This window comes from Sciurus vulgaris (assembly GCF_902686455.1).
Source record: "Sciurus vulgaris genome assembly, chromosome: 4".
Taxonomy (NCBI): domain Eukaryota; kingdom Metazoa; phylum Chordata; class Mammalia; order Rodentia; family Sciuridae; genus Sciurus; species Sciurus vulgaris.
Genome location: NC_136464.1, coordinates 10,575,393 through 10,603,280, shown reverse-complemented (window position 1 = coordinate 10,603,280; position 27,888 = coordinate 10,575,393). Strand labels below are relative to the sequence as shown.

At 43.6% G+C, this 27,888-nt stretch overlaps 1 long non-coding RNA gene across 1 annotated transcript in view; it reads left to right on the top strand.

Moving 5' to 3' along the window:
* LOC306660352 overlaps positions 1 to 3,472 on the top strand; it is a 163,359-nt gene extending 159,887 nt beyond the window's left edge. Inside the window, exons 2-3 of the long non-coding RNA XR_013763595.1 lie at positions 2,567 to 2,735; positions 3,196 to 3,472. This is a non-coding gene — a long non-coding RNA (uncharacterized lncRNA). The remainder of the gene's footprint in view (positions 1 to 2,566; positions 2,736 to 3,195) is intronic.
* Positions 3,473 to 27,888: the final 24,416 nt, after the last annotated feature.

Below are 27,888 nucleotides of genomic sequence, written 5' to 3'. Positions count from 1 at the left end.
TATTTAAAAAAATAAAAATAAAAAGTACAGGTTTGTCTATTGCTTACTTTCAAAACTTCCTAGTTGCGTGTGCTCCCAGAAGGAAGCAGGTTCACATTAGAAAAGAAAAAAGACACTATTCATCTTCTCATTTCCTGAGTTAAATGTATCCAGGTGTTGAAGCAAAACCTTATACAAGACAAATTAGCACATCAGCATTTACTTTGCTAAAGGATTCTTTAGCAGAAACTGGACATGTTGCATGGTAGATCATTATTTCATCGATAAGCTCAAGGACAAGAACAATGAAAGTTAAAATCATTAGCCACCACATACTCCAGATCAGTAAGAAATGAAGGTAACTTTTCTGAAATGAAACTTGACCTGCCCACAGTGCCTTCAATATTAACAGATACAACCCGAAGACCCATCTGTTGCCAGAGTGAGCATTCTTTGTACACACTCCAGCTCCTTCATCTCCTTATAACACGACGTCTTTGCCTGGTGGTCAGGAATATATGACATAGCATTCTTCACTGGGCAGAGCTTTTTGCATATAGTGATCATGAGAAAGAGGACCACAGATTGGGTGTCTGCTTCTTCACCTATCAAGAGAGAACAGAGCCGGTGGGAGTAGTATCCCCTGTGACATCATCTGTCATACAGCTTCCACCAGCCAAAGGCTGAGTCGAAGCTTGGTCAAAGTCCTGTGCTCAAAAGTCCCATTTTCCTCTCTCTCCCCTGTCAGTGAGGATCCATTAATTCACACTGCCATATGGAGATGTCTTCTTAGGGTCTTTGCTTTCTCCAAAAGGTCCCTGGGGGCATCAGCCACAGTAGGATATGTAATGGTGGGATTTCAGGCACTGGTGGGTTGGGGTTGGAAGAGATCCGGGTCCTGTGGGGAGAATTTCAGACCTGCCGAGTTCCTATTTTCTCCCTCCAGAATCTTCTGCTCTGCTTCTTTCGCTGTTGAGTGAGAGCCAGCTACCTCATAAGCGGGTGGCTTCTTGTCTGCCCTGCCTAGATCTTGCTGTCTTTAGCTCCTGACTGGCTGTTCCCCACAGAGCCAGCCTGATGGTGTCCACTGTCACATTTCATGTCTTCTGGCAGGATTTATGATGTGGCATTGTTAAACCAACAGTGCTGAAAATGTCTCCCAAGGAAGGAGCGGCTCTGCAGCAGGGAGTCATAAAGCCACCGCCGGGAGGAGAGGCTTTTCCATGGACCACAAGAGTCTGGGGAGCCACGTGAGGAAGGGGAGGCTCCTGGGAGTGATGGAGGAAGACACGAGAGTGATTTGAGGAGCCTCCTAGAAATAATTACCACTTTAAAGCCTGGCAGCTTGACTTCGTTACAGCTCTCTTCAATTAGATCTCCATTTTTTCCATCTTACTTCATGTCATCCCACTAATTGGTTTCAGCATCTACTTTTGCCAATTGCCTCTGCTATACTGGTTTTTTTTTTAAAAGCCATTCAACGAAAAGAAAATTAAAAATGTAAATGTATCTTATCTTATATTGCCTCTTTGTTTTCTGGGGAGATGGGTGCCAGAAAGGGGGAAATAATTGATCAGCAAAACCCAAAGATGCCCACACTGGAATTAGATTTTTGCAGTGTGCTGGAGAGCAGCATCAGGCTGGGGTGCATGGGGCACTCCAGGACCATTCTTATTCAGCCAATGCACAGTTAGCACACTCCATGTGCTAGGCCCTGTGCCAGATGCTTCCAGGTCTAAGCAGACCATATGCATATCCATGAGAGCAGCCCCTAACTTCCCAAAGATGGCAAAACCACTACTCAGGGGAAAAACTCTGTGCCTCTGGCACCTTTCCCCAGAGGGCCGAATTCATGGTGTCCTCACATGAATAATCATTTCCTGATTTTCTTTCAATAAATGCTGCAAGCTACCATGTGACCACCTCCTCCACCTTCTTCTGTTTTGAAAATGGTGATAACTCAGGGAAAAGCAAATGAAAACAAATAAAGCAGAATTTTCCTACTTTATAAACAACATTAAAAGACGCTTGGGATCGGAAAGGAGGTTGTGTTATATTCAGGTGACTCTGAAGAGCATGTCAACAGGGAAGTCATCTAATCTCTTGCCTCAGCCATTACGAGAGGGGCTTTCGAGGTCAGAGTGTGCAAATGAGGACAGTCAAAGAAGAATGGTAAACCAGGAAAGGGATTTAAAATGTTGTGTCCACTATCGCCCGTCTGGATTCCAGTGTGGTGACAGCTCATGCCACTAGGAGGCGCTCAGGTGTCGAGGGGCAGATGGATGGCAGCACTCCAGTTCTCCAACCCAGAATCAAGGAGTGGGGCTTCCTTGTCACTTGTCCTTCATGTCAGTGTCCCCTGGTTCATTCCGTGGAAGGAAAGGGCCCAATAGCCTTAAAAATAATTGAAAACCCTAGCCTACAACCCATTCCAACACGCTGAAGAGCGATGCCTGTGACGTGTCCCCTCAGGGACCAAATAGATTGAAATAGGAACATTTTGATGAGTGATGAAGCCGAATCTTGGTCAACTCTATTCAGTCTGTTCTGTTCTTCTCCTGTCTGACGCCCCTTCTCTGCCCTCCAGGGCCTGTGCAGAGGGGACGTGCTTGGTGATTGGAGGATGTTCTCCTGGCCTGCGGTTGCTGCAGGAACCTCCCGTTCAGCCTCACCTGCTCAGGGAAGCTGGGCCGGCATTCCACAGTCTGGATACCTGCAGATATTCAAGTCCACATTTCCTCGCAGGCCTGTGTAATGTAAGTTAGGCTCAACTACTGAAAAATAGACACTCACAAGGTTGAGCACCACTCTGCTTTTATTGCTGCCATAAACCAGGACTCAGTGGATGGAGCACTTAACCATTATTCTTCTTGCTCATTCTTTTCTCACTCCATATAACAGTAAAGGATAGTTTCAGGGAAAAGTTAATAAGAATATGCATCAAATGGGCATTGCATACTGTTTGCTTTGTGGTGCTGGATAAAGCCATTTTGGAGAAATCCTACAAAGCCACCACTGCTGGGTGTCCATCAGAATGGGTGATGTCTGGAACTTCTAGGTCAAACAGTCCAACCTCCAGCAGAAGCGCAGGTCTATGCAGAAACTGGAAGCAATGTGCCATTTATGGGGTATTTAGCATGAGCCAGGGCTTCTGTAAATAGCATCTCTAGTCCTCAAAACAAAATTTTAATTTAAGCATTCCCATTTTACACACAGGAAACAGATCCAGAGACATTTAGTTCTACGTGCAAGCCTCTGAACCAGCAAGTGACAAGACTGGGTTGCAGATGCAGATCTGCCAGGCCATTCTCTTCTTGTTGTGTTCCCACACTGCAGCACTGCACAACTCCAGTGACAGAAAACTCACACCTACCCGGTCACACAGCTGTGCACTGGACAACACTGACGAACAAGAAATTTGTGTTGAAATGAAATTCATTGTCTGTTACTGCTGTCCCTGGGGCCTGCCTCTGCCCTTTGAAGCCACAGAGCCAATCAAGTTAACAAACACAAACCAGCCCTTCAGGTATGTGGAGAAAGATGGTGGAGCCTGATTCCTCTTCCCCAGGCCAGCATCCTGGGCTGTGCATGGAAGCTCAGGTGTGTGGGTTTTGGAGCCAGGCTGCTGGGGTTCAAGACTCTGCTCTATGACCTGCTACCGTGTGGTCTGTGATAGATTTCTTAAATTTTCTTATTCTTAGAGGTATCATCTGTGAAATGGGGTGAAAATAATAGCACCTGCTTATTTGTGTTTATGAGACTTGCATTCAATAATCTATAGAATGCTCTTGGTACATAGTGTCTTGTGCACAGCAGGAGTTTAATAAGTGACAATTGTAATAACTATTCATGATTTCCAGCTGCTTAACTACTAGGGCCATTTCTTCCCCCAGACCATTTCCTGTTGACACAGAGCTTCTTGAAGTGTAATCAGCTAAGAGACAGTGTGCAAGACCCCAGGGTAGGCCTGGAGGCTTGTGGGACAAGGGTCAGGACCTTTGTTCTGAATGCAATGCATGAGTTATTAAAGTCGGGCAGGGAGGAATCAGCTCGTGATGCAGCCACGTCATGCTGGTAACTCACAGTGGACTTGGAGTTAATGGAGACCCCTAGGCCTGTTTCATTCCACCCTCCATGACCTCCTAACTGGAGAGCTCAAGTTTAAAGCTGGAAGGCAGTTTGCATGAGTTGGTAATTGTTGGAACTGAGTGGTGGGTAAGTGGAGCTTGGTTTTTAAGGCATGGTTTACTTTTGTATATATTTACAAGTCTCCATTACTTAAAGGAAGTGAGGAATTTAAGATTTCCAGGACTGAATCAGGGGCAATTTATCAGGGATCAATTGAAATTTATTGAAAGGAGAGATGGAAAGACAATGCTACAGGTGGGAAACTGTGGATCTAAGACACTAAGGAATCTTCATGGATCTCATAACCAGGACTAGGACAGCAGTCTTGAAATCTGGAAGGAAACTGATATTTGTAGTTTATTGAACTGCACTAATGCCAGAGGCTTTGCCTATCTTTTTAAATTTAATCATCATAGTCATCTGACGCTACTCATGGGGCATTAGATGGTGGGGCTCAGTTCCAAACTCAGGTGGGACGGATCACCCACTTTCCTGCGTGTGCACAGAGAGTTATAAATGTAAAACTCTCTAGGTTGTCTTAGTGATAAATTCCCACTCAATAAGTATGGAGCATGGGCTGGATCTTTGTCTTGGTGGCTACAGGTCTCAGCCCACCCAATGCTTGCAGCAACACCAAAAGAAGAAGAAACTGAGGCAGGGAAAAATCAGACGTCCTGCTCAAGATCACACGGCTAACAAATACAGCTGAGATTTGAACCAGATGGTCCAGCTCCAAAGTCTCTGCCTTTAATGACCACATCCTACTGATCCTTGTATATAATGCTAGCATCCATAAATACCTATTGCGGGTAGGCATCTTCTGAAGTTGTCGTCTTCCCTTTCTCATCTATGTCTCTTTCCCTGGAGCCTTACTGCCTTTATTTTTCTATCATAAGTGTTTGTTTCATTTTTCAAATTACACAAAGGAAAATTAGTGGAATGATCATCCAATTTGCAGAATAATCAGGCTGATGTGTACCAAACACATTTATTATGCCACCAAAGATGCCAACTCTGGATGGTGCTTGTTTTGTTTCTTGTTTTTTCTCAATCCCTGTTCTAAGACCTCTGAAAGGAACGTTGCTAGAAGAAAATGTGCTCTCTAGTTAAGATGGATGAACCGTACTTTGTATTGATTTTGGTAAGACAGCCAGTTAGAAACATCTTTAATTACCTGATCCCAGGGGTTATGTTAGAATTAACCAGATGTTGGTGCCTCTCTGTACTGGAACACTTTCTGAAGTCATTTCTATTGACAACAGGAGGATCAATAGGTAAATGTGCTTCTAAGTAATAAATAATGCTTGTTTGGAGGATTCAATCACTTAAGAGAATAAAATACTTGATTGCCCATATCATCAATAGTAATAGTTCTCAACAAAGGGTGACTTCGTCCTCCAGGGGACATTAGACAATACCAGGGACTTTGGGTGGGTTGTCTGCACTGGGGTGAAGGGTGCTACTGGTACCTAGTGGATAGAGACCAAGGTTGCTGCTCCTAAACATGCTCAGGATTACTCCCCACCAAAAGAATTAGCTGGTTCCATGTTAGTAGGCCCAGGCTGAGAGACTATTCTAAACAATGCTGAAAGAACACAATAGCAATTGGAAAAGTGTTACTGATTACATGGTGCAGGAAATAATTCACAATAACAGATTGCTGCTGGTGCCCACCACATCAAATCCTTTGAGATAAATTATAATGGGTCATCGTTTATATACCACACTGAAGAACTATCAGAATCCACTGGGAATATTCCCAACCTTCCCTATTGCTTACAAGGCAATTGGTGCTATATGACTGGGGTTCACAAATTCAAGGATTCTGTGTTATACGTAGTCCAGACGTGGAAAGAGATTTGACTTTTAAACTAAGGACAAGTGAAGACTGAGGAAATCATCACCTGCTGTTACCAAACTGTGGCTTTGGGCAGGTAGGTCATTTAAGCCTCATACCTTCTAATGAAAATAATAGAAAAATATTTGAGAGATTAAGATGATTAGATCAAATAAAGCATGTCAGCACCCTGTTAAGTAGAAAATGCTGTCCTAAATCCAGTTTTAGTAGGAGATCCATTTTTATAAGAGAAAATAGACACCTCACACAGCCACGGGAAATTGCCCGATAATGTTTAAATGCTTAATAACAAGCCCTGAAATAGTTATGCCCCAGTCAATTCCATCCAAGACTTAGTCATTCTTTCTTAATCAAACACAATTATGTGAATTAGATGCTCTCAATAAAATCCTAGAATTAGATAATGATGCCACACCTGGGGTTTTCCTATTACCAACGGAACGGCAGCTCTTTGAGAAGCAGAAATGGCTCAGTGAGTTCTGAAATGAGATTACAAAGAACAGAAATAGATACAGGGAAAAAGAAAATTGCATGAAACAATCTTTCCATTAAGTAAGACCAAATAGAAGGGAAGAAAAATTTAGGCCAAAATCCAAGGTGGAGAATACTCTTTCTTTGTGGTTTTGTGACTTTGGACAACTTTATTATATTTCAAAAGGAGAGGAACATGACTTTATAGAAGCAAATTCTGTGTTGAATAATTCAAGGCATAGAAAAGGAAAAACAATTTTTAAAATAAATGAGAAACACAATGACCCCCAAAATACCTTTCATTACATAATTTGATTTTTTTCCTGAGTTACACAGAAGCAAGATGAGCTATAGCTGCACCCCTCTGCAAAACCAAGTAGAACTATAGTCTACAGGAGCAAAGGACACCTTTTAATTTGTAAGGGAACTCATGATAAGAATTGTATTCAAGGAAGATAATTCTCCATATCAAATACAATGGAATTCAGAAGGAAACTATACCAAATTTATGTTCTCCAAGCACACATCTGATTTTCTCACTTCCCACACACGAACTCCAAAGCTAGCAGAGGCTCCCCAAAGAGCTAATCTCCAGACCCTCCTGCTGCTCTCTCCAGCCCTCCCCTCTGCTGGCCATCACAATTGCTCTGTTACAAAGTCCCTTCTCCCAGTTAGTGGCCGTGCCAACTCCTGGTGGCTGCTCTTGCTATTCGTTTTCTCTAGAAGGCCCTCACCCTGCTCCTCACTTGGATCCCAGCCAGCCCAGCAGCCACCCACCCAAGAACCTCCCCAGTTCTCCAGATGGAAGGCTGGCCTCCTTCCTCTTGGATCCTTGCAGCACCTCCTGATACCTGTGCCACCTCAATCTGATCATCTTCTAGATAATTTTGTCCATAACATCCTTCCACTCGACATCACAACCAGGCACAGGGGAGGCGGAAGGGCCTAGGCACGCTGTGCTCTGTGCCTGCATTTCACCAGCATGGCTCACTCTTCCGGTGGCCCCGCAGTCCTGAGAAATCAGCAGTCCCCTTGACAGCAGGGAACCTGAAGCTCAGGGAGGACCCGGCTCTTCCTCTGCACCATGTGACCGCCATCCCTCCAGTCTGCCCAGGCTCCCGAGCAATCCTCAGTAGGTGTGGGAGGGTGTCTTGCTGACCACAGCCTTCCCGGATGCTGCTAATACTAGAAAAATGAACTCCACTGACTGGCCTCATATCAGTGCAAGGCAAAGTGGCCAGCTGCTTTGAGACTCCCTGGAGCATTTCCTCAGGCCACTGGATGGACACAGACGGGCCAACAGCACACCCCACCTGGGTGGCCTCTCAGAAATGGATTCACTCAGCCCACGTGCTGAGCCACCTGCGTGGTATGCAGATTACGAAGAGAAGGCTCTGGTGTTCATAGCCGCACCTGTTTAAATATCCCCAGGTGGAAAACTGGTATAGACCCCTGCTGGTTTTTTATGATTACCTTCAAATCAAACACAGGCATGATCTCTCTGAGGTCATCTTCTGTAACCCTGTCCTCTGATTGCTCCACACCAGCCCCCTGGCCTCTTGGTCATTCCACAAATGCACTGAGCATCCTCGCACCTGGGGTGTGGCAGGGACTGTTTCCTCACACATCCTCATGGCCAGATTCTCCTCACCCTTTCAAGAATTAGCTCACATGTCCCCTCCCCAACAAGGACCTCTGGGGCACCCTTCTGAAAACCGTAATCATATCCCGTACCTGCCACCCTGCACATGCCTCACCCACTGTTTCCTGTCCTGGTTGTGAAGCAACACATGACCGTGCGATTAGGTGACTTCAGGGCCCTGTAAGAACCTTACCTGCAGCAGCTCCCAGCCCTCCTGGGGTTGAACTCATGCACTACACTTCTACCATTGTTACAAAGCATGCAACAAACATAGTGTTAGCATTTGGGCTTTAAAACATTATTTTCTTTAAAAACACTTAAAAAATAACAATGATTTTTAGAAGTCTTTCAAATGCACCCAAACACATAAGATAAGCCTGGGAGCTGACTGTAAGCTTTAATTCCCTGAAGCAACTTTTTTTGGGGGGTGGGTAGTACTAGGGATTGAACCCAGGAAGCAACTTTTTAGATTATTTAGTCATTCATTCATGCATTCATGTTGTGGTTTCTACATTCTGGGGGGGGGGGGGGGGGAATTGTGTGAAAGATAAGCACAAAATTGTCAGGGGTTGGAGGTGGTCTCTCCCACTGGACCAGTCTTCCCATTTCAGGTGTTCTTTCTCTGGTGACTAGAGAGGAAGCAAAGAAGAAAGTCTTCCTATGTTGAATTTATTCTCTTCCAATGGTTTCTTTTCTCGCTCTTCCAAATGTAGTTAAAAGGGAAAGAACAGAGTTGCCCTGAATGGTTAGTGACTCTCAGCCACCACGTCCTTGGGGCCCCCAGTTTTATGGGATTTACTGCTGTCACTGGTATCTTCTCCCTGCCCCTTCTGCACCTAAGCCTGGCCAGAGCTAAACACAGGTGAGAGGGGTCGAGAGGTAGTCAAAAGTCACAGGCATGCCCCTTCACCTCCCTAACACCTCCAGTCTCAGGACTGAGGATCTGCACCCCAGTTTGTGTGTCCCATTGCCCCCTCCTCTAGTCATCAGCAAAATCTGCACATCTAAGACCTTGGGAGGTTGGCAGTGTGCTATTTTTTTCATTTTTCCTTCTTTCTCCTCTCCTCTTTCCCTCTCTCTCCTTTTCTTCTCTCCTCCCTTTCCCTCCTTCCCCCGTCCCTCCTTTCCTTTCTTTCACATTGAATACTGTTCAGAAAGCTGATAGATGAACCCTTGGGCACTTTGTTCATGTCCTGTTATCTAAAAGCTCTAACACATTACTTTACTTGGCAAAGGGGACTTGCTTTACGGATGTGCTTAAGAAGGATGCAGGAGGAATCAGTCAGATAAGCCCATACACCAGAGAGGTGTCAAGTGGCTGACTTTGAAAGGGGCCATGAGCCGAAGAATACTAGCAACACAGCTCTAGAAGCTCAAAAAAGCAAGGAAAGGCTCCCCCTCTGGATCCTCTAAGGGAGTGCAGCCCTGTTGGTGCCTGTTTACAGCGCAAATCCCCTATTCGGATTCCTGACCCCCAGAACTATGAGATTTGTGTTATTGTAAACCACTAAGCCTGTGGCCATCTGCCACAGCTGCAAGAGGAAATCCATTTGAACGCCAAGCACCTTATCTGGTGTGACCTGAGCTCAGGAGTGGTTACCATCCCAGGAGGGAGAGTTGAAGACAAAAGCATCAGAGACAGGAGCACCAGCAGCCATGGACAGTTGACCCAAACAGGGCTCACCTTGGGGTACAGAAAAGAGTCCAGGGTACTAGAACTCTCCGAAGCCAACAGTGAGTGCCCAGGGATTGGCTTCCTTCCTCCACCTCTCTGGGGTTCTCATTTCTCCCTCTTTCTCGTGAATGGACAGGTGGCAATGCAGCCATCGGCAGAGCTTCAGCAAGAAAACGTCCAAAGCCAGAGAGGCAGGAAGTAGATGGGCGGCTCTTAGGGACGGGAGCAGGCGGGGGGGGGGGGGGGGGGGGGGGGTTGCTAACGTGGCAGGTGTTTTTGGACTCCATGAACACATCTGGAATTAGACAGCAATGGTTGTACAACTCTGAGAATGTACTAAAACCCACTGAAGGGTGAATTTTATGATATATAAATTATATCTCAATGAAAATAGAGAAAAGTCCAGTGCTCAAGTGGATTTCATTCAATGCAGCAGAACCACAAAGGAATCGAGGGGCTCCAGACCCCATGCACTCCTTTCTGCAGATGGCTTTTAGCCATCTGAGTCCCCTGGGGGCCTCCAGACCCCATGGGCTCCTTCCTGCAGATGGCTTTTAGCCATCTGAGTCCCCTGGGGGCCTCCAGACCCCATGTGCTCCTTCCTGCAGATGGCTTTTAGCCATCTGAATCCTCTGGTTTTCTCAAAATCCTATGTCTCTTGCTGCTTGGAGGAGAGCGAGTGACAATGAAAGGTAGCATAAAGTGTGTCACCTGCAGCACTCTTAGCAGGAACGAGTTTCTGCTTCATCTTATGAAACAGACCATGGTGTGGAGACAGAACATCAGCCAGACCCTCTGGGTCGACTTCCAAAGGCAGGTGGTGATTGCTAATTGGGAAGAAAAGCCTGCTGCTGTGATTTCAAAACCAAAACAATGCAAAGCCAAGTGTTCACTAATAGTCATTCAACGAGAAGGAGCAGATGGCACCGGTCGAGCACCTCAGAGGGCCCTTGACACAGGATGCAGGGCTGGCTCCATGTCCAGGACCCTCAGAAGATGTGAAATGAGACACCCCTTTAAACATCAGTGGGCAGATGTGGCTGGAGTCCCTGGAAATGTGCTGGAGATGATTCTGCTTCTCTTTGATCCGTAATCACACTTCAGTGAGGCACTGAGTACATTGCTTTTTCTCATCTGTAAAATAGGAAACCTGGTTGCTGTGGACCAATTCTGATAACTTAGAACCAGGAATCCTGTCTTTTAGGATTGGGGCTGTCAGCAATACGATCAGGGGGACAAATTTCCGACAATAGAGGGAAACCCTATTCTAGGTAAAATATATGGAGTTTCTGTAAATCTTGCTCTATACCTAATTGCTGCTTGCAAAACAGTGTTATCAATCCACTCAAAAAAAAAAAAAATATGCTTCTTTAACCACCTCATCTCATCGGAGTTATAATGCATCTCCAGTCTTGTGAAAGAAGAATATTTATATAATAAGAGCAACTGCTATAATTTGTCAAAATCTTTCCCTTTTCTGAAATTATTTCTTTGCTCACTTTTACATAGTCATCATAGTGCCTTTTGTGAAAGACAGTATATTTTGATGACTTTGTTGGCTGGGTGAATAATAAAAAATAAAAAACTAGCTTCGAAGGGATTATTCCAGATCGTAACAGATAATGCGGTGGCCCTCTGGGAGGTGTTGGCATCAGTTCCTAAACCCAACTTCTCAACGGCAGCAGCTGATCACAGTGGGCGGGGACCTTCTCTTATCAGGATGCTCTGCTCTTCCCAAGCAGCTTTCCTCCTCAAAGTTCAAATCTGTCCGTCATCACCTCCATCTGTCCCAGATGGAGACTTGTACCCAAAGTGCAAAGCGTGTGAGCCTTCAGCATGATTTCAACATTGCTTTCTCAACACACTATATTCATCATCTTCAATTTATGGGAAAGAAATGTAAGGAGTTGAAACAGTGCTCCCCGCTTCTGAAGTGAGAGCAACTAGAAAACAGGGCACAAAGGTCAGAGAGGCTGCTTGCTGGGCTTGCTGGGCTTGCCGGCCTTGCTGGCCGGCCTTGCTGGCCTGCCTTCAGGAAGAAAGACTTCCCGCCCAGAAGAGGGCTCCTTCCCTCTCCCAGGTTCCTGCCTGGGCGGACCAGCAAGTCCTGCACACAGACGCTCTTCCTCCCATGAACCTTAGACTGAAGTTCGAAATGTAGGAAACTCCTCAAGTGCTACAGCTGTACTGAGTGGTGGGGTAGGAGAGAGGGTGAGAAAGAGACAGACGTCCAAAGAGTGGCAGACAGAGGAGGACAGCTGACCTCAAACCTGCCCTGCACAGTCCTCCAGGGCCCCTCTAGGACTCCAGGAAGCCCCTGCACTCCGTGGCTTGCAGTCCTGGCCTTCTCCCTTCACAGCTCAGAGTGCCTGTCGGCCTGGATTGTGGCTCACAGCCCACTGCACTGTCAAATTTTGCCATCTGTAAACAGAAGGGAGTGCATCTCAGCCAGGGAAAGGGAGAACACGAGAACTGCGGCCAGGAAAAATGCAAGGCAGTGGAGGAGAAAACTCCATTACAAACTCTCAGAGGAGCCAGGATCATCCATCTTCCTGGTGATGGTTGTCAGTGAGCCGCTCTTGACCTGTAGCTGCCACCTTCTCTCTAAAGGAAAGAGACGCACAACACTTTGATTCCCCACTTTGAATCGCAGAGTTAGTGGGATGGGTGGCAACGCACCTCATCAACCTCACAAGCTCACAGGTCACTCTGTCAGCGTCCTCTCCTCCAGTGTGGGGGAGGGGAGTCCATTTGTTTTAAAAGACGTCACCCCTCGTTGATGAAGCCACACCATCACTCATGACTGTGATCTGTCCCCAGGCCCTCTCTCCATGATGAGTCTACACTTGGCCAGACTTAGACCTCTCTACTTGCCCAAATTGTCTACCATTATCTTCCTAAAACCCATGAGCTTTAACCAGGGGATTCGATTTCAAGTTCAAAAGAGAAACTAAAACAAACGAACGAACAAACAAACAAAAACCCCACAATCATAAGACCAGGCCATGTTTTGTTGTGTTGCTTGCTGTTTATTTGTGTTTATTTCCCTGGAGGCAGCACTCTGGAGGGGACCTCCATTCTCAGGAATGGTGCCCGTGAGCCTGGCGGGTTGTGGTAGATCGAGAGGTGGGTCGCAGGCAATTACTGTTACTAATTAAAGTCTGTGAGTCTATCGCTTTCTAACAAAGCATAGGGTATCCAAGGATATTTTCACAATAAAACTGCTTCTACTCATTTACATTCAGATCCGTAGTGGGAGAAAAGGAGGACGGGGTACAGATGATGCACTCGCCTAGGCCACCTAACTGAAAATCGAGGCTGTTAGAAGCAGTTGTAGTAGAAGCATTTTTAGGGTGTCCTCAAAATCCAGCTGTGTCCACGGGGTGTGTTTAGCACACAACATGTCATGTGTGACAGAAAGACAAACTGGGATCAGGGTAACTAGAAACCCAGGTCCCACGTCTGCCCGCTTGCTTTGCTCCCCAGAGGCCCCAGCCTCTCAGTGTCTCAGTTTACACTTCTGAAAAATGACCGGGACACAAGACCTCCTTCACAGGGTGCTTGCCAGGATCAAAGGAACCATAGAAGAGCCTCGATTTGCCAGAATTCAAATAACGAGTTTTCAAAAACAGCAACAAAACTGGCTGTAGAACAGACTGTTCCACTTTGTCCGACACCAACAGATGGCAGTGCTTTGGGTCACTGCAGAGCTGGAGCACCTAGGAAGAGCCTTAGGGATAGAATCCATTGGCACGCTTTGGAGGAAGATGCACTTGTAAGTTGAGAGGGCGTAAAACACTGCCAAGCACCTGCTGCGGCACTTGATTTCTGCCATCCGGCCCTGCCGCTAGCAGATTTTCACCAGTGAGTTCCTTGGAGAGAGCGCGACAGTCGTCCAGGTATTTATCGGAGGGGCCTGGAAATAAACTACTTTCCTATATTCACTAATTTATAGAGGAAGAGAGACTTTGAGAGAAAGGTAGGCTTTGCTTATAGAAAGAGAGACTTTGCTTTTAGAGGAAGTTTTTAGAGAAAGAGAGGCTTGCTACGCTTATCAGAGATCCATTTCTTCTTACAGTTCTGTTGCTTCTTCTTAGAGGTGCGTCCCGCATCCTGTGAACTAGGTTCTATCTATCTGAGGGCTAGCTGCTGCTTCTAGCTGCTTCTTCTCTCTGAAGCTGCTTCTGCTTAGTGCTGCTTCTGTTCTCTGCTAGCTGCTGCTCTTCTCTGCTAGCTACTGCTCCTTGCCTTCTGCCTACTGCCCCTTATGTCCCCTCCAGGAGGCGGAGGGCGGGGCCACGCTAGTTGAGATCAGGTGAGGAGCCAGCTGCCCTATCACGGCAAAGGTTAAAGCGAGCAGGCACGAGCAGGAGCACTCGGGAACACCTGTGCACACGGTGTGTGCATGGACTTAATTGAATACGGCCCATGATAAATCACCTGAGTGTGCTTATGTTAATTAACCTCCTCACTGCTGATGTGATCAAAACAACCTCCAGCTGGCTGCCAGGTGCCATCCCGGCACAGCCCACAGGGCACAGCCCCCAACAGGTACTTGCTTTGCTAAATGAGTAGGTACATGTTTTTTTAAAATGATTGGAATCCATAGTATATGGGGTTTCACAGATACCACATAGCCTGGCCTTTCTGCTACACCTCCACCTCTCCTAAAATCAACCTGACCCCCAACAGAGGATAGTTGCTTCATGCACCATGAACCCAGGACTAAAAGTACCAACCCTTTGTCACACATCAAGCTCCAATTGACAGTGCCTTTGTGTCAGAGTTACTCCCAACTGTAATATGCCAAGAGAACACGAATCCGTCATGGCCCTGGGATAGTTGCTGAAACTCAGCTCACGATCACCAATTCTGAGCTTTGCCTCTATCCCTGGCCTTGTTTAAGACCTTTACTTAATCCCCTCTGAACATCAACATCTTCGTCTATAAAGTAGTATCAAAGTATAAGATGACCAAGAATATTCACCAAGTTAATGGCAGTGGCCGGCATGATACCTGGACTTACTAAGGACCTGCTGCACGTTTGGTGGTGTATTGCTCTCACACAGTGCGAGTATGCACTGCCTGGTGCTCAGCATAGCCCTGGGAGCTCATGGGTCCCCTTCCATCCTTTCCCTTTCCCCGTCCTGTGGTCTTGTTTCTTTGAATAAACTCAGTGAGGAGTTTTTTGGGAGCCCAGGTTGCCTGTGGAGAGGAAGCTGACCTGTCATTTTGCCATTAGGCATCGACCTCAGGGCGCCATTTTCTACTCTGAGCAGCATACCATCATTTTGTCTCTAAGAAACACCACTCCCCTCCCTGCTATGGTGTGGATCCCAATTGTCCCTCAAAGGCCCATGGGTAAAGGTTTGGTCCCCATTTGGGGGCTATTGGGAAGTGGTGGGAACGTCAGGAGTGGGACCTGTGGGAGGTCTTCCAGTCAGGGGTGCCCTTGGAGGGGTGGTGGGGCCCTGCCCTTCCCCTTGCAGTCTTTGGAATCCTGGCCATGAGGAGAACAGTTTTGCCAGGCACTACCAAAACATGCTACCTCGCCCAGAGCAGCACGGCCAGTCAATCATGGACTGAAATCTCCAACGCCGTGAGCCAAATGACACTTTTCTGCTTATAAATTTCTTATCTGAGGTATTTGTTACAGTAACAGAAAGCTACCAACATACTTCTTAAGACCACTCTGACACTTAGCTGTAATCAGGGCCACATTATGACTTCAATGGGGCCTAGGAATTTTTGCTTTCCTGGGTCACTTCCTCTCCCATCCCTCTAAAAAATTAAAATATATTTAATTGACTGAATCAGTATAAAGTAAATATAAACCAGCCGGATTGTATTCATTTTGTTCCTTCTGGTTGTAAAAGAAATTAAAGCTTGTTCATGAGGCTCTACAGGTACAATGGATCCAGGGCACTGGGCCTACTGGACCCACTGACTGCATCGGCCCTGTTAAAGAAATGTATTTTTCACTCTGCTTTATATCTGAGGAAGGTGGGCTCTCCAGCTGGTGAAGAAAGGGTCTCCCACTCTGAAACTTCCCTCACAAATGGAATTTCTGGTGCCCAGTGCCAGCAACACTGAGGCTGGGGCCATGGTGGGTCTCTTCTGCCACCCCTTCCCTGTGAGCCATGGTGCAGGGCTGGTCTTCCCCACTCGACGAGTGGAGAAGCTGAGACCCACCCCAAGTTGGTCACTTTTATTGAGCAGCTGCTATATGGCCATGTCCATTAATCTATCTAAATATTTCCCATAATTCAGTCAGTTACTACTTCTGCCGTATCAATGATAAGTAAATGTTGTTCCACATTTTTAGCTTAATTAAATTTATGTAATAAATGACGAGAGGAAAATCAGTACAAGTTGCCATAAATAACAGGCATTCATAAAAATAAGTTGCAGGCAGATATTGCAGCCTGCCAATGCTGAATCTCAGACCGTATATCAGCAAGTACATTGATAGAATCAGAGAAGACTGAAACTTTCTCCTAGTATAATTCTAAAAGGATACAAAAGAAAGTTGAAAAAAATTACCTTCTCACTGAAATCCAATGTTATTTAGAAATAAGTGTGTGCCAATTAGAATAGTCTCAGCTAAATTCATAAGCAGCACGGATTTTTTTCTTTTTAGTAACACCACATTACCTAACCCTTCCTAGACAGAGTTTATCATTATCTCAATTTTGCTACTGAAAAAGCTCAAGTGGTTTTAAGGATTAGTCCAACACCAAGCTCTTGAGTGGAAGAGCAGGATTTTGAATGCAGGCAGCCTAGGGTCAAGTTCAGTGTTTATTATATGACCTCCCAGAGAGCAAGGGGGGACATTGACAGTCATTGATGGTGTCTGCTGGTCATTGACTTGGCTCAGAGCCCTAGTGTCCCTCAATTGATGTTCTCCAAGGGTTGTCTCATCTCTGCATAGATAAATGAGTTCACCCATTTTAGAGGAAATTAACTCAGTTGAAAAGGCAGAAAATTTATTTCAAGCTAGGTTTGGCAAAAGGCAAATTTGTAGATTCACACAACATTTAATCTAGGATACACCATTATTTTATGTACCACTAAGAAAAATGCTGCCAATTAAATGGTATCAAGTTATTGACTAGAAGACATTCCATTTCAGAAAGGTTAAAAATGTGGGTCAGCATAAAAAGGTAAAGCCAAGAATTGTAGGAAATCTGCCTCCCCGCATGACAACAACAAGATGCAAAATTATCTAAAGGCACTTTTCCAGGCCCCTGGAAATGGAGCCAAGGCTTGCGGCAGCCTGGGAATGCTTATTAAAGACAAACAGCTGAGTCAGTGACAGCTTTGTGGCACTCACCTTGCCCTAGTCCTCACCCCCACTTTCTAGCTCCACAGTAGCCTTGAAAAACAACAGCCCATTTTTCCCAATGCAAACTGGCAGCCACCAGACAGAGCAAATGGGGATTGTATTAGTTCATTTCATGCTGTTGTAACAGAATACCTGAGGTTGGGAAATTGATAAAGAATGAAACTTAATTTCTCACAGTTCTGAAAGCTGGAATGTTCAAGGTCAAGACACCAGCATCTTGCAAGGGCTTTCTGACTCTCATCACATGGTGGAAGGTAGAAAGGTGAGAGAGAGCAAACCTGTTCCCATAGCCATTTCTACAACTGTATTAACCCATTCCTGAGGGTGGGGCTCTCATGACCTAAGCATTTCCTGAAAGCCCCCACTTCCTAATACTGTTGTCTTAGGGATGAAGTTTCTAACATGTGAATTCCAGGGGACACATTCAGACCATAACAGAGATGCAGGTCTTTCAAAGATTTATTTAAAAAATTGTCCTTATCTGTCCTATCTGGCGGTTCTCTGAAAAAATCCCACCAAAGAAGCCATCTGTATTTGACCTGACTTGGTATTTCCTCAGGGTGGAAGGCCTTTGGCCAGAGGGCATTGTTGAAAATGACAGGTAGGCATTTAACTTTGCAGCTGCCTAAGGCAGTGGGTAACATTCAGCAAACAATCCATTAATCAACAGACCAACAAAATTGACAAACCTAGATGAAGGAGAAAGGGGGTGGAGATGAAAAGACTCAAATTAGGAATGAAAAAGGAGACATTACTATTCTCATCCTTTTGAGAATAAGAGGATTATAATAAAGAAAATGAAAAATTGTATACTAACAAATTAAACAACTTAGATGAAATGGACAAATTCCTAAAAACAAACTACCAAAACTGACTCAAGAAGAAATAGAAAATCTAAATAGGCCTACAACAAGTAAGAGATTAAATTAGTAATTCAAAACCTTCCCAGAAAGGAAAGCTCAGGACCAAATGACTACAATGAAGAATCCCACTAAACATTTTAAGAATTAAAACCAGGCTTTCACAAAACTTTCATAAGACTAATATTCAAAACAACAAAAGAGGTTGAGACACTTCCCAATTTTTCCTCTGGGGACAGTGTTTCCTGCATATTAAAACCGCCATGTACCATAATAGAGAATATTACTGTAGTATATTCTCTATTAGTGTAGATGTAAAAATCTTCAGCAAAAAAATTAGCAAACTGAATCCGGCAGCATATAAAAGGACTGCATACAATGTCTAACAGATTTTTCCCAAGAATGTAAAGTTGGTTCAACATACAAGCTGAAGGGTTATAGAAAATAATATTCCTCCCCAAGAAAAACAGAGGGACAGTGTGGCCCTGGAGGAGGGAGGGAAATTAGCCAAACATTAAACCTCTCCCAATACATTCTTTCCACAACAATGGGCCCTGAGGGGTAAAAGTAAACTTTCATCTTTTCCTGGGTTCATCCCCAGCATCCCCATCAAAAGCAAGCATTTACCCCTTCCCAACTCCAGTGTATCTTGAAGGAAGGAGGCAAATACTGAAATGCTGGGCCATGGACTTTTACCCTTCCTCATTGCAGATGAGTCCTGGAAGGAGAAAAGCAAATAGTGAAGTTCTAGGTAACAGTGGGTCCCAGAAGAAGGAGATAAGCAGTGAATACTGAGTTATGAGCTTTCCCCAATGACTATGAGTTTCAGACTTTGTACAACTGCCTTCCAATTGCACAACTAGCCCCTGACTGTCCAAACTGCTCGTCATCGTCAGTCTCCAATGAAACCATAAAACTCAGTCTCCTTCTGTAACTCGAGGGCCATCTCTATACCCAGAAAATGGGCCCTCCCATGCCTGATGGATGGACCTCACTGCAGAATAAAGGGAAGATCGCTGATCCGAGGTTTGCTTCCCGTCTCCTGCCTCCATCATTTGTGGGCCACGAGTTTACACAAGCGATCAAAGAAAAATAAATAAACTAAACTTCATCAGAATTAAACACTTCTTGGGTTCAAAGGATAAATCAAACACGTGAAGACATCATGGAAAGAGAAGGGTAAATTTTGCAAATCAAAAGCACAATGCAATGTCCTTTCACCCCCTCTAGGCTAGTTATAAAAAAGACAGAGTAACAAGTGTTAGCTAGGATTACAAAAAAACTTGCAACTCTCACACCACTGGGGGAATGTAAAATGGTGCAGTCACTTTGAAAAGTCTGACAGTTTCTCAAAATTTCATCCGTGGATAAAAGGATAAGCAAGATGTGATGTATTCATTCAGTGAAATGTTATTTCACCCTAAAAATGAAGTGCAGATTTATGCTCATGGATAAACCTGTTAACAAGCACAAGGGGTCTTTGGAAGTGATGAAACTTTTCAAAAGTTAGATAGAGTTGGTGGTTGTACAACTGAAGTTTTTTGTTTGTTTGTTTGTTTGTTTGTTTTTTAAGATGGAAGAAGTCTTCGGGAGTAATTGAACCCAGAGCCTCAGCAGCAGGCCAGACCTGTCATCTGCAGGCCAGCTTTCTTCTGGGTGGCTCCACTCTCTGGTGGCCTCCTCCACTTGGTGACCCTTGCAGCCCCAGGCTTACTTTCTCCTAGCTTCAAGTTGAACCCAAAAAGAAATTCTCTTTTCTTAACCTTTCACCTAAGTTCCAGCTTGAGTGTGTCCCTGGCCATCCCAAGACTAACTGTTGTGACTGGGGTGGGCGGGATCTGCTGACTGGCCTGGCCTGAGCCTCCCACCACTCCTGTGGCTTTTGGGGGTGGGAGAGAGTTGACAAACACAATAAAACCCAGGCAAAGAAAGAGGGGTCAGGAGGTGGTTCCTCAAAGATAACTGGGGCTTTCTTAACAAAAGCAAACACAGACATTAATCAGGCAAAACCACCAGAGCTTGCATATCTAGTTATGTGACCTTGGGTAAACCTCTGTGCCTCAGTTTCCTCATCTGTAAAATGAGAATAAAAGTAATACCTGCCTCCTCAGGTGGTTAGCACTTAAATGATTTAAGTGATATAAAGTGCTCGGACATAGGAAGTACTGCATAGTATTAACTATCATTAATACCAAATGCAATATCATCCCTTGTTGGATTTCTATAATCAGGCTCGGTTATCACTTTGATTATTTACTTCCTCACCCAAATGGGTCCTTCTTTAGTTGTCAGCAGTTTTTGAATGCAGTTCAGCAATAGTTAGTTCTTGTTTTTTTAACTGACTCTAAGTACTTTGCAAATTTCTACAAAAGACATTGAAGCAATAATAATAACAGCAGCAGCAATTCCTGTAAAATTACTAGGACCGACTTATTATCCTAACCAGATTTTCCTCCTAAATGTTGTAAGGCCCCCCAAAAAGGAAACCCCAACTCTGTCCCATGGATGGATGGCAACCCCAATCAACCGCAGGAGGCGTCACTTGATGCAAACCGCAAGAGGTGTTTATTCCAGCGCGCTGGGACCCAACTCCAGGAGTGGAGTCCCTAGCAGAAAATCTTGTAGGTTTATAAAGGCAGAAACCACACATCGGGAGGGGTCACACATGAAAGGGGGAAAAGGGGGAACAAAGCTGCCAGGAAATTTCAAAGGGGGTCTGGGTTTGCTGACAAAATGTTTCACAATGTTTTACAACAGGCTGTAGATTCTGGTCAATAGTTTCTGGTAATCCTACTGTTTGAGCACTATCTGGCTATCAGGCTCAATTTACTCTTTTACTCTCTGTTTGGGAACAGAGAACAGCTTTAAGGGCTTTGTTCCCATTACTGGGAGGGAAACCTTAGGGAGTTGAGATAAAACAGACAGCTTAAAAAAATGTCCATTCTTTCATTTCCCCATTTTCTTTTCTGGTAAGTTCTAATCATGGAACTTCTGTCTCTATATACTCTTCTCCAAAGCTATTTCCATGGCAGAGGGACTGGTATTGTTGCCTGAGCATTAGTACCTGTACAGCACTTACTCTTTCCCTGATGAAGGTGACTAGGTGATTTCAGGCAGGCAAGAGCCCAGGGGGCTGGCCACCAATTAGCAGCCCCTTGTTTGCAGTCCTTGATAAACAGTCCTTGATAAAGGCAGGTAAATTTGGTAATCAATGGGCTCCGGAGATCCTTGACATTCCATTCTTCCAGGGGCAGTCTCCAACTTCCAGAGGCAGATGATTTTATGGCCATTTCCTCAATTTGACCTGATCCCCTATTTCTACACTAACTACCTGTTCCCAATTCTGGCTTCATTCCCCCCTCTAATCTCAGGAACTCCATGCTGCTGGGGAAGGAGGTCGATGACCGCTCTAGCTTCTTCGAGCTGGAAGTGGGTGGCGTGGGGCAAGCAGCTTGGAGTTCCTTTTCTAAAAATCGGGTCAATCAAGGGGTCCCAGGAAGAAGCCTGGTTGGGGAAGAGCAGGTTGTAAAGTCATCTGGGGGCGGCTGCTTCTATGATAGAAGAACAAAAAGACATGAGTACTGAAATGAGATTAGCACAAAGTAAATGTTGCAGCATCTGAAACATGCCACTGAGTATCATGAAAATGGCAGAAGTTAATCTCTCACCAGGAGGTGGAAGAACTGAGAAATTGTTCCCATAACTAGGCCTAGCAAAGGCTGGAGAGAACAAGGCCTTTATTTGGGGACTTTAACATTGTCATAGATGTCCCCAGAAAATATAGTTAAGCTACTTAATGTCATCTGATTTTGTAAAATATCCCTTTATTGGTATAACCTGTGTTTACTAGAGATCTCTATACTTCTGTTACTTAGGAATAGATAATCATACTAGCAAACATAGATTAAGTCTACCTGTGTAGCTTAGGAAGGTCTTAAACTGACTAAAAACTTCTGACTCTGGCAGTTTCTCTTGATAGTTATCAGGCACATTTGCTGAAGAATCTTTCTTTCATTTGTAGCTTCCAGCCTTTATTCTAGTGGGCTAATGTAAGTGTACATCTTAAGTTACATTTAATTATTATTTCCTTTAAATGCCCAAGAATGGCTATATTTTGGTTTTAACTGTTTTGCTGGGTATCTAAGATCAAGCTGGTCAAATTGACCTGGTTTCTGTCTTGTTAAAGAGTCAGCTGAGTTCCCACAGGGGTCACTCATAGAGAACTTAAGAGCGGCTCCTTAGCTCCACCAGTGACTTTGATTAGGCAGGGTCTCTTGATGAGGTGACTTCCTTTAGAAACATCAAGGGATGTTTCCCCTTTTCCATGACCCTCGTCTGCAGCAGATGCACTGGATAATTTTTCATCCTCTAGTCTCAACAATCTCCTTGATCAGGAGGTTGTGTGACCCAGAGTTGCAACGCTCCTTAGAGAAGTTCTCTTACTCCCTGGGTTCAGGCTAACATTGAGGGCAAGACCCAAATATGGACTTTTCTTGACCTCTGTATTTAACTCCAATTTCTAAGTTGGATCTTAATTATCCAGCAAGCCAGTCTCACCAGTCATAAATTAAGAGTAATGGGCTTTAACTTTAATGTCCATAACTTTACAGTTATTTACCCTTTTATCTAACTGGAGTCTGCATTAGTACTGGAAGTTACCACTATCTATTCTATAGGTGATGGCTTATTATCACAAGTTACCTAGGTTGTTTGTTCTTGGAGCAGCTACTTCTGCAAAACATTAACAGGTAACAGTTTTACAAAATGAAATTAGCAAGAGTAAAAATATATTCAGCTTGTATAATAGCTATCTTGAATTTTGATTGAGAACTACATTCTATCCCCTATTTGAGATCACAGTACTTTTACAACAAGAACCAATCTTTTGACTATAACTTTAAATAAGCTGAAGTCTGGCTTATTTTGGAGTCACTCTAACATGCAGTGAGATGGGAGGCAGAGCCTTATCTCAGGTAAGGCAGGGCTCTTTACAGATCTTAAGTGTTCTAATTCTGATGTTGATCTTTGCTTCTTTTCCTTAAATACCATTAAGTAGTTTACATATACTGTTTCCTGAGTCTATATAAACTTTATAATTAACACAATTTAACATAGTATCTAAAGCATGAATCAAAGAAAGGCTGAGAGAGCTTTTAACTTTCCTTTTGTGTGATTAAGTGGCAAAATGTTTTCATGTTTCTTTCATATTTCACAATATTAAGCTTTAAACAAATCAGACTCTAATGTTTAGAAATACATTTACACTTGAAATTCTTTATCTCAGTGTAAAAAGTAACAAATTTTACACATACCCTATTGATAGCAGGTCCTATAATAGAACATTAAATGATAGAAATAAATCCCCAATAAAATTTACTCTTTATAAGTTTAAGATTACCATTACAGACAAGTTTAATCTGGAGGATAGCAGAGCTTAATAAATTCCTTGCTTTAAAAACTTGTGGTCCTGAAAAATATGAACACATTTAATATACAACTAGTGACCATTTCACAAATACCTTGACACTTTTATCTTACCAAATTGAGTTTTTAAAGAGAAATGTATACTCTGTAACAAAGTACAATACTCTATAATAGTTGTTTAACCATAATTGTATACACCCCAATTTTTAAGACTAATTGTTCTAACGAATAAACTTAATAGACACAAAGTTAAGAGTAAATTAGTGTTTCAAATCCTTGTCATTTTACCATATAGATTAAACTTTGGTTTATATCAGAACGTTAGTATTTCACCTTAGGAAAAACCTTCAATAGTTTTAGCTGTCTCACATACATATAACCAACTTAGTTTCACACAAACTTGTTGAAACTTGCCCTTTACTTACACAGACTTTCTTAGCACTTACTTAGACCCTCATGTATTTCATCACACAAGCACTTTCTTACCCAGAAACATTTCCTTTTTCCTTTTACTAAATATATTTCCATACCCAGAACCTTTTATTTTCTCTTTCCTATTCGTTGTCCCCTTTTTGTTCACATTCTGAAACAACTCTTATGAAATTTCTGAATTTAGATAAATTACTCTATTTTAATAAGATTAAATATTCTGATGTTTATAGTACTCTAATTGAAACACAGTTGAAACTTTTTGGGACCCTTTGTATATAGAATTGCACTTGTTAGGACATAACTCTTAGTAACCTTGTTTTTAGTTTAGTGATGACACAAAGCAAGTTTAAACCCTTTTATTTACCAACCTATGAAAACACCAATAATGTTTAAGTATGATACCCCATGGAATTTAATGAGTTAAAAGTACTCGATGTTATTTAACAATTAGCATTTTAACTTTGTAAATTAATCAGATGTCTCTACAAACACATTAGAGTAATCCCATACATGTTGACTCTAATTCACTTATTCTGTAAAAAACCAAGATATCAGACAAGTGTCCTGAACAGTATTTGCTGTCTCTTCCCTGTTGAAGAAAAGTCCTAGAAACAATTGATATTAGACATTTTATTAACATCAATATTTTATTAGCTTGACCACCTAGAGACTTGCAAGTTATTTTCAAAGACATTTTACTCTTATTAGTTTACCCAATTTGAACCTTTTTTAAATCACGTGAATTAAAAGTATCTGGATCCATTTTTAAATTTTAATTTTAGGAGCGCTCAGTTTTGATACAGACAAAACATGACATCAGACAGCACAACATACAAATAACACAAAATCAAGCCCTTGTAACTTTATGGGTGAATCTCCATTGCAGTGTAACAGATGTTCAAAAACTCTAGTTGAATAAAAAATAGAACTGATCAAAAACTCATGAGCTCAAAAAAAACATATAATTAAAAATATAGCATTTACTTTGCTGGAGTTTTAAAGACTCTTTTTACCTTTTCGTTCCCTGGGTTTGAGACCGGTCTCCTACTGAGCCTTTAGGCTTCTTTTATTTATATTTCAATGTAAGCCTTGACTGAGATCTGGAAGGATCTAACAGGTTTTAACAGAAACTCTGTGTCTAAGGCATTTTAGCCATCTCATCCAGACAGGTTGGATGTTAAAATTATGAGACTTTATTTTTCATTACTTTTGAGACTGAAGCTACTTTGCTAAGTTACCCTTCAGGGCTGTCGGGAGGGGGAGTCCAGAGAAGGAACCTTTGGGATCCACCCGAGAGTAGCCCGGGCTGAGAATCCCCCAGTTGTTCCAACCCTTCCTCCACCTCCGCCACAAACACACAACAGAACCAGATACAGACGGGCGCCAATCTCTGATCCACCAATTGAACCCCATCAGCGCCCTTACCGACGGAGACTACCAGGCGTCCCTGGCTCTCCTTCCACCCTTAGGGCGTCCCCCAGGGCTGCAACCTGTGGCCCCCCAGGCACGTCTGCCGGCCACTGTTCGGCCACTCTCACGAGTCACCAAACGGCTGCCACCGAAACCGAAGGCGCGCTCACAGAACCAGACCAACTAACAAAACACAAGACAAAGACAGACAACTTCGGGGTACCCCTTCTTACCTCCAAGGTCGACTCCGCGGATGAGGGGGGGCCATCTTATCCCGGGCGAGCCCCCAAATGTAAGGCCCCCCAAAAAGGAAACCCCAACTCTGTCCCATGGATGGATGGCAACCCCAATCAACCGCAGGAGGCGTCACTTGATGCAAACCGCAAGAGGTGTTTATTCCAGCGCGCTGGGACCCAACTCCAGGAGTGGAGTCCCTAGCAGAAAATCTTGTAGGTTTATAAAGGCAGAAACCACACATCGGGAGGGGTCACACATGAAAGGGGGAAAAGGGGGAACAAAGCTGCCAGGAAATTTCAAAGGGGGTCTGGGTTTGCTGACAAAATGTTTCACAATGTTTTACAACAGGCTGTAGATTCTGGTCAATAGTTTCTGGTAATCCTACTGTTTGAGCACTATCTGGCTATCAGGCTCAATTTACTCTTTTACTCTCTGTTTGGGAACACAGAACAGCTTTAAGGGCTTTGTTCCCATTACTGGGAGGGAAACCTTAGGGAGTTGAGATAAAACAGACAGCTTAAAAAAATGTCCATTCTTTCAATGTAAATTCCAAATTTTATCAGTTTTGAAGGGTTGCTACAAACAGAATCCAGAACCATAGAAAAGAGAACGCGTTAAATCAGGAAACGAACTGCCTTCACCATGTCAATGCCGAGTCTGACTCATTCCCGGGTTCCCTAGAGATTTACCATCTCCATGAGAGAAGAGGCCCCCCGGGACTCCCCCTGACCCCACAGCCCTGGTATTTGTTTGTTTACTGGGTGCTGTGCCAGAGGAAAAAGAGGCAGAAGTCCAGGTCTGTACAGGTCACATTTCATTAATGCTTATTTCTAGAGACAAATGGTTCCATTAAATGCTGGAAAAAACTTCTTGCTCTTGTACCAGAGTTGAAAATGTATTAATTGAATTTTACACTCATTGCACAAAGTCCTCTTTACAATACAATTCTCAAAAATGCTTCAAGTGATTTTGTATGAATAGTTTCAGAGATATGGTTGTAAGATATGGCTACTCCAGAGCTGAACAATTCAGGAGAAAAGCCATTTTATTAGCATTGTCAACTTAGCTACAAGGTGACCTCAAGAAGGAAATTAGCAACTCTATAGACTATTAAGGGAATAAATACACCATTAGTTCTGATGTGCTGTGAGAATTAAATGGGATGATAAACACAAGGCTCTGAGCCTGAAGCTTAGCTCACATGAGTTGTCCCCACACCCTTCCTAACAGAAGGAGGAAGTTCTCAATTCCTCTTTTTTTTTTATTAGAACATTGTAGTTGTACATAGTTAAGTAGTAGTTGGGTTCATTTTGACAAAATCATATATGCATGGGATTTGATCTAGTCCTTTTTAGTCCCCATTCTGTCCCTTTCCCTCCTCTTCTCCCTCCCCCATTCTCTTTCCTCTACCCTGCTGATCGTCCTTACAGTCATTCATTTATTCATTTTTGACTGGTGCTTTTTACATATGCATAAAGGTTCAATTCCTCTTTAAACAGCAATAAGAAGCTATAGTGGTGTACAAATTCCTGTGTGTTATGGAGATCATAAATTGAGAAATACATTTTTTAAAGAGAAAACACTCAGTTTTTCCTTTACTAGTGAAACTGGATTTTCAGCCTCTGCAGTTGTGATGTGCAGCAGACCCCAGCCACCTGCCTGGAGCTTTCCGTCCAGGTTCTTGTCTTGCAAATTCAAAGATTAAAATTCATAGGCAAGGAAGACTGAATACAAAAGAGTAGACTTTTATTCAAGTGAGAAGAAAAGAGAGGTCCTGCAGGGTGAGAGGGGACCCTGGAGGGGTTGCCATTTAAGTGTACTAGTCTAGGGGTTTATATAGCTACCAAGTGGGGGTGTTGGTCAATATCTATGCTAATCAGGTCTTGGAAAAGTACCAAGGCTGCTGGTCAAAATCTATGCTAAACAAATAATGGAACAGTACCAATACTATTGGTTAGCCTTTGAGTCTGCAGCCTTCATGCAGATCTATTCTGCCTCCCTATTCTTGTTACTTAGGAACAAAGGAGTTGGCTGGAATGTTTGAAATGTTTCCGCAGGTTAACTTTACAGAGTAACCTTTTCATTAAAAAAATAAATAAAAATCCTTAATTAGGGCCCATTACCTACCTATCTTATTACGTATAAAGAGGAAAGCAAAAGAAAGCAACGACAAGAGACTTAAGTACTCTGACCACAATCCCATTGCAACATCACTAGTGCCAAGCCTCTTGGTCGGTCTGATTTCTGGTTGTCTGGACAAGGTGACCTGGTGGTTTCAGTGTTGATGTCTGTTGACCAATTCTACTGCCTGGCGGAGGTTCTGCTGTATAGCAGAACCTTTCGGGATTGCTTGCAGGAACGCTTTCCTCCACTAGAAATCATCAGCATGTCCATTTGGGGTCCCTGCCTTCCCCTAGCCAGAAAGGA